Source organism: Cottoperca gobio, chromosome 8 (assembly GCF_900634415.1).
Source record: "Cottoperca gobio chromosome 8, fCotGob3.1, whole genome shotgun sequence".
NCBI classification, from domain to species: domain Eukaryota; kingdom Metazoa; phylum Chordata; class Actinopteri; order Perciformes; family Bovichtidae; genus Cottoperca; species Cottoperca gobio.
The window spans coordinates 4,979,713-4,988,160 of record NC_041362.1 but is presented as its reverse complement, the minus strand read 5'-3'; positions in this window follow the sequence as shown (position 1 = coordinate 4,988,160).

The window sequence follows — 8,448 nt, the reverse complement described above, 5'->3', positions numbered from 1 at the left end:
CTAGCAAGCATCATTAGCATTTAGCACTTACATTGGTCAGGTGGACAGAAACATGAGTCAACATGAAAGCTCAAGTTGCTCCTTGTGTCAGTGTGTGAGTAAATAGGAAACTGTTATTTATAAAAGGTGATAGATCAGTGTTGTGTTTTAAGTTAGTTCTGCTGCCCCCAAGTGGCCAGTAAAAGCTATATACTGCTTTAGAATGAAAACAATACTGCACCTAAACATAAAACTTTTATTTTATTTTAGTTTGTGCAAATCAAGCACTTCTGGTTATGGTCTTTGTTTGGATTTGGGAATATGATTGCAGCTTTAAAACTTAAATTCAGGAGGTGAAACTGCAGAACGGCCTTCCATCTCTGTAACTCAGATGTAATGATAACAAACTAAGTCTAAAAGACGATTTAGATACGGACACCACTGTTTGCTCTCTTTATAGCTTGAATCCACTGCAACATGTTGTGGTGGCTAATATGATCTGAGAGTTCCCCTCCCCCTCCTCTCTGAGCCCGGCAGGAGACTGATGCTGAGGTTGTGGCAGCCTACCTTCCAACTACGGAGCGGCTGCTCACTCTTTGTCTGCCTGCATGTAGCTCATGCAGCAGACACACAACATCTTAATGAGGGGTTCACACACACACACACACACACACGCGCACACACGCACACACACACACCCCTTCTTTCACATGGTAATTGTGGGTGTTTCCAGTCCGTCTTTGTGCCTGGGTGCTCCCTTCTTCTTAGTGTCCAGACGGCAGAGGACCTCAGGATACAAAGAGATGAACTTCTTTCAGTTAAAGTGAATTCAAAGGCACTCAACATGTGTAATTCTTCATACTGGTGTGTGAGTACATGTCAGAGTCAAAAGAAAGTTAAAATAAGAAAGTCAGTGTGACTGGTCCGGTGATAGCTTTGTGGGAAATGTCACAATATATTTAGTTTTTTTAGGTAGCAGGTTACATAATTTCATGCATTTCATATTGTAATTAACAGGTCTTATATAGATTACGTTATTATTATTTATATATATAAAAATCTTATATATATATATATATATATATAAATAAATATATATATTTATATATATAAGATTTATATATATATATATATATATATATAAATAAATATATATATTTATATATATATAAGATTTATATAAATAAATATATATATTTATATATAAATACATATATATATATATTTATATATATATAAGATTTATATAAATAATATATATATATTTATATATAAGATTTATATATATATAATATAAATATATATATATACAAATCTTATATATATATATATTATTTATATAAAAATCTTATATATATACATTATTTATATATATATATATTATTTATACATAAATCTTATATATATATTATTTTATCTATATATAAATTATATATATATAAAAATCTTAAAAATAACATGAAATGATGCTTATTATTATGAATAACCTTTTTGTGAAACACTAATTGCTTTTGTTGTTGATCACCACCTACATTGGAAGTAAGATGTTCACTGGTCATCTACAGTGGAGATTGTGAAAACATACTGTATAAACATGAATAGATTTTCCTACTTATTATTTTACTTATTAATTGTTTCATGTCGTCTCATGTTCAGTTAGATGTTTTTTCTGTATTTATTGAAATGCTGCTTATTATAAACTGTCCATGTAACATAAACTTATGGATAAATAGAAAACCTTTGAGTCCTGAGCTGCTGCAGTCATGGCAGTGACAGGCCGCTGGACAGAGAGAGTAACTCCACTCCAAACATCCCAAATAATTACAGCCGAGGTCGTTATGGGTCTTTGGCCGAATTGATTCGGAGGCATCTGCTAACCTCGTCCTCTGGGGAGCAGGAAAAGCCGGCCTGATTGCCGTGGTAAGGGGTGGAGCAGGAGGTCCAAGCTGTTTTCTGACCCCACAAATAGGTCATAAAGTGTGTGTGTGTGTGTGTGTTCAGCTCCAGAGGGACGGAGCTGACATCAGATAATAAGGCACATGCTGGAGATTCTGGGAGCCATAATTCTGTATGAAAGAATAACGAGGGCAAGCATTTACTTACAATCAAAAGTGCAGCAGACATGCCTGTAGAGAAGTACGTCTGCCTCGTTAACTTCCTTCCAGGTCCGTCCCTCTGGCATGTCTTCTCTTATTCATCCTGTGAGCAGAACGACAAAACACAAATGCGGAAATGTGATTATTTTGTGCAAAGAAAACAACTTTTTCCTGCACAATCTTTATTGAGCATCTGAGTGTGGACATTCATCGAGCTGAACTCAGATAAAAGAACACGTACTTCAGATACTGGCACCATTAGAAACCCATCCAGGGATGGTAATTTATTCTTCTCATTAGAGAAGCCGTTTAATCACAGTGACCGCTAATTAGTGCATCAGCAGCCCCACGTCTTACGAGAACTAATTCTTCCCAAGAAGTCTCAACCTGCTCTCTCATGATGTGTACAAGAGGGTTTGATGACCCTGTCAGGTGTTCCTGCTATTTTGGCCAACGCACATTTGTGGATTTTTAGGGGTCGGTTCAACCTGCACATAGGGGAGGATTAACAGAGAAGAATGTATGATGTCTTTGTATGATATTAACTGCCATCATATTTACTGTTCTCCCTTTCATAAGGTAGTTGCTGTTTTTCTTTAAGTAGGAGGCTCAATGTCCTCTCAGACTAATGTCCGCCTGGCGCCAAGACTTTCTCACTGTTCTCTTAGCCTCCAGGAGTCATCAATATGATTGTGTGTCTGGCCTTCACTGCATTATCCGCTGGCACTCAGACTCCTCCAAGGCCTCCGCCTGCTCTCTGCTCTCCACCGTCTGAGATCATGAGGTGGAGAGATGGGGCGATAACAAATCAGGTTGCAGCCAATCAGATTACAGAGCAAAGTAGAGCGAAGTGAGTCCATTATTTCCTGAACAGTTTAGCTTGTTTCTTACTTCATATAAATATATAATATATATATTTTCCAAATAGAAATGTAAGGCAGAGCCACGTGCAGCGGCGGGCCCAGTGGTTGTGCCTCCCCTAACAGAGGCAGAAGGTGATATTAATGTTAATATGTGTTGTTGCAAAGTGAATCACCAAAGAGGCGCTAAAAGATATTCAAATTACGAAAAAAGAGACGCAAAAATGACCAAAAAGAAATTAAAAACGAGCCTATAGAGCTACATATAAAAGACTCATTACTTATATCATAAGTTAGAGAAATAACTAATTCATTCTCTTCCTTCTCTTATTGTGAAAAATACTCTTTAAATGTCATTGACGCGGTCAAACAATGACTTTGTTTACTTGATTGACAGTCTAAATATAGATGAATACAAATGCTCGGTGAGAAGAGTTTTTCTTTGGGCAGCTGTTAGTTGAGATTTATACGGTTGCTGGGAAATGTTTCATAATTTTCAGCACTCCACTCGCTGCTGCGGAGCGGCGTGAGCGAAAGTGAATTACAGCCTTCTGTGTGACTTAATAGAGACAGAAGAAGTGAGGGAGAGAAAGCCGAGCAGCAGAAAGGCGGAGAGAACGACGAAGGCGTGTTTCCATTCACAGCAGTAACAGTGAAATGGAGCAGGTGGCTTCGGCTCCCTTTGTGGACCTTTTTGGCACGCATTTATTATGATTGTTTTGTTGGCAAGCGTGGATTGTAAACTTAAGTATTTGGAAAGCATCATCTCCATCTGCTGCAGTGAAGAACTGTCTAATCTTTGTCTCAGACGGCTTCATATGCTGCAGTCTGACTGTCGTTGGCTTCTGGTTACTAAGCACTATGTGACATCCTCAGACAGCATTTTTATTAACTCAGGAATAAATCTGATCGTAACATTTAAGGATAAGTTGCTGAATCAGATGCACTGATTATGAATGAAGCGGGAGCTCATTCATACCGTACCTCCAAAATGTCAAAACTTTATTAAAACAAAACGCCTCAATTTAAAGCTTTGTGCAATTTCTAAGAAACTCTTCAACTCAAATAGGATCAATTATTTTAATCTGTATGTTTATAGATGAATTAATAGATGTTTGCCACACACACACACACACACACACACACACACACACACACACACACACACACACACACACTAGGAGCTTTAAGATGTTAAGAAAAAGCTCCATAAAGCTGAGAGAAACTGCAGTTGGGTGAAAATTACTATTATTATTAGTGTGTTCATCACTTTTACATTATTCTTTGTCATTTGTTGTGCTTGAAAAAGCCCCAAAGCTGCAGGAAAGTAGTTTTCTCTGTGCCAGAACAATATATAATACTGTCATGTATAATAATTGGCCCAGTTCTTGTTCTGAGTTACTTCTGGAAGCTTATTTTAGATGCTTCTCTATAAATATGCTATAAAAACCTTATTCCTGTTATATTTATATGTTGGATTGTTAAATATACTTTAGCTGTAAGTATCCATAGTGCTGGCTAAAGTGACCAGATTATTATTTCCACTTGTTTTTACTTTACTGCTGCAAATAACAATTATCTTTTTATAATCGATTAATCTGCTGATTATTTTTGAAAGACTTGTTTATAAAATATTATAAAATGTGTGAAATGTCCGTCACTCTTTCCCAGAGCCCAAAATGACAAATTAACTTATTGTGGTTTGTCCAACCAACAGACTAAAACCTAAAGATATTTAATTCAACATTATACAAAACAGAGAGAAGAAGAAGAAGAAGAAGAAGAAAAGAAGAAGAAGAAGAAGAAGAAGAAGAAGAAGAAGAAGAAGAAGAAGAAGAAGCAGAAGCAAGAAGCAGAAGAAGAAGCAGAAGAAGAAGAAGAAGAAGCAGAAGAAGAAGCAAGAAGAGAAGAAGAAGAAGAAGAAGAAGCAGAAGAAGAAGAAGCAGAAGAAAACAGAAGAAGCAGAAGAAAAGCAGAAGAAGCAGACAGAAGAACAAGAAGACAGAAGAAGAAGAAGCAGAAGAGAAGAAGAAGAAGAAGCAGAAGCAGAAGAAGCAGAAGAGAAGTAGAAGAAGAAGCATAGCAGAAGAAGAGGAAGAAAGCAGAAAGAAGAAAGCAGAAGAAAGCAAGCAGAAGAAGAGACGAAGAAGCAGAAGGAAAGAAGAAGAGAAGCAGAAGAAGAAGCAGAAGACCAGAAGAAGAAGACAGAAGAAGCAGAAGAAGCAAGCAGAAAGAAGAAGCAGAAGAAGCAGAAGAAAGAAGAAGACAGAAGAAGACAGAAGAAGAAGAAGAAGAAGAAGAAAGCAGAAGAAGGAAGAAGCAGAAGACGCAGAAGGAGCAGAAGAAGCAAGAAGAAGCACGAAAAGAAGAAGAAAGAAGAGAAGCAGAAGAAGAAGAAGAAGCAGAAGAAGAAGCAAGAATCAGAAGAAGCAAAGAAGAAGAAGAAAAGAAGAAGCAGAAAGCAGCAGAAGAAGGCAGAAAGTCAGAAGAAGAAGCAGAAGAGCAGAAGAAGAAGAAGAGAAAGATAAGAAGAAAGAAAGAAGCAGAGCAGCAAGAAGAAGCAGAAGAAGAAGAGAAGAAGCAGAAGAATCAGAAGAAGAAGCATAAGAAAGAGAAGAAGCAGCAGAAGAAAGAAGAAGCAGAAGAGAGAAGCAGAAGAGAAGCAGAAGAAGCAGAAGAAGAAGACAGAAGAAGAAGCAGAAGAAGAAGAAGAAGAAGAAGCAGAGAAAAGCAGAAGAAGAAGAAGCAGAAAGAAGAAGCAGAAGAAGAAGAAAGAATTCAGTCCTAAATCACCAAATCAATTTTGAGTTTTTTCAGGTGAATGCTGGACAACAGTTGTGTAAAATTGTTTGTATTACAAGTCATCATTTCTCAGAAATACTGCAACACACTAAGACATTTGTGATATCTGAAATGAAGTAATGTCTCTTCCTGCATGTAATATGAATAATTGGGTTGTGGAACTATTTCAGATGGACAGTTTCTTTATTAAGAGGGAGGCAGAATCAATATCTCATTGAGGAGCCACATCTTTATCTCACCATAAGTGTGAGACGATAGTTGAAACAGGTCTGCTCTGCAGAGAACAGGATCCTTCCATCCTGAGGATAGCCTCTCAGGGAAGGGGAAGTTCCTCAAGTTAGCGGTCCAGCTCGCTTGTCTCATTGGTTCGATGCTTATTGGATTGCGTGCCCATTCCCACAGATCCAGCGGGTCAAATGACTGGGATGTGTAGCTCACGGCCGCTAAGTGGTCTATCGATCAGTCAGCTGAGCCTGCGGGCTGATGGGATGTCCTGCAACAGACGGGAGTTGGCAGGCTGGTAATGGGAACAAAATACGATGCATTCCTCCACAGCTGAGAACCTTGGCTGAGAGGGAGGCCATTACAGTCAAAGCAGGAAATCAAGTGCACGCTATAATTCAAGTTAATGGTCTGTTCTTCACACATTTATATTTCACTGCTTTCTGAACATTTGGAAATACAGCTTTGTTTTCATCTGGAACACCAGTTTTATGTTTGAGACTTTTAGGGTGATACCATTTGCCTGTATCCCACTGAGGTCCACTAAAAAGGTAATAAAAGAGGAAATTTAACAAAAGATAAAAAAGCTTTTCATCTTATTTCTCTTGGGCTTTAAGATATTATGTACCAAAGACATATCTGAACACCCACTTCTACCCCCCTATCTATGTCATTAAAATATTCAGCTGCTCCATGATACCTACATTGCTTCTCGGTCGGAGCTAACTCATTGTGACTGACTGCTGTGCCCAGGTGGAAAAGTAATTTAGGGTGTGTGTGTGTGTGTGTGTGTGTGTGTGTGTGTGTGTGACAACATAATGTGTTTCAGTCTGCTTGTCCCAATACTTTTGACGAAATGCATCAATATCCAGCAATCTCAAAATGACAGAAGAATCTCAAAATGTTACTTTTCTTAATATAATAATGCAATAAAATGTATTAAATAAACAGGTAAATTACATTTAGGTCAATTTAAGGAGAATTATCTCTATTATTATTATTAATATTATTATTATTATTATTATTATTAATATTATTATTATTATTATTATTATTATTATTATTAATATTATTATTATTATTATTATTATTATTAATATTATTATAATACAGACAATAATAAATGGTAAATCTTTGCAGGAACAAAGTGATTTATTTAGAAAAACATCAGAGCACAGTCATGATCCTAAACACCTCAACTTCTCCAGTTTAATTAATGCAGCTGACATATACATTAAGCTGCAGATCAGGATGCTACGTACAGACACGCACACACATGTTCACTCTATGCATGCAAACACTAATTAAGATACCACGTGTGCATCTGGTTTGTAACCCCTATATGTCAGTCAGTGTAACTGACATATTGAATATAAAAAGACACCGTTTTTATAACGTTCACGTATAAAGAGACACTTCTTTTTAGTTGATTTCTGTCCTCAATCCTAAAAAGGTGAATAAAACGCACCTCGATAATTTTTTAATTAAGTATAATTGAATGATTACTGGAAACGGTGTCTAGTTTAGTTGGAAGCAAACAAAAGTTACATTCGGTGTTACTCACCAAGTGTTTATCATACAACATTTGCAAAGCCGACTTGTAAGTATTTTAAATACAGAATTGTTTGCATCACGCTTCCTAACGTGTAGTCTTCTTCTTCTTGTTTGTGTTTGCTGGCATATCTTGGGTGTTACCGCCACCTGTCGGTCAGTGGCGTGTACTACAAGGAGGGCGCTCACCTAGAAACACGGTTACATTGAACCATTAGGGTTTGTTTTGTACCCACTACTGTGTTTGTATAATTAATATAGCTAAATCAACCAATTGCTTTCATTTAAATATATGGATATATATATATATATATATATATATACTGGGCATTCACATTTGACAAACTTAAAAAAATATATAGAAATGACCATAAACAAATTGTTATGACACCAAATAAAAAATAATTCATATGGAACAAATCGTGGCAAATGGCCAAAACGTAATTCACGGACAAAAACATTTACAGTATTTTGTATTAGTGACATCACTCATGTTGGACGTCAGGTAGACACCTGAAAGGTCAATCTTCCTCTCAGACCTTTAGAAAATCCGATAACAGAAATCCAAATAGACTAATATGGGATTAGGGAGGGGCTGTACTGTGTCAACATCAATCACTCATATAGAGAATATGAAAATCCATTGTATTTAACTGTTATACTTTACAGATAGGGTCTAGGTTTACATTCATGAAGTATAAAGCTGATAAAAGAACGTTAAGTATGTTTTTGAGCTGTTAAAGATTCAACATAATGTTTAAGTAGACACACTCTTCACATAGAGTATCATCGACTCTACACACAGATGATGATCAGTGACACAGATTCAGAAATGCACAACATTTAAATAACGGAGCGGTAAAGCTGTTTACTGAAACATCCACCAATGATGAGAAATAAAACTGTTGTGTTTAAATTAATTTATTTCCATTGCACAC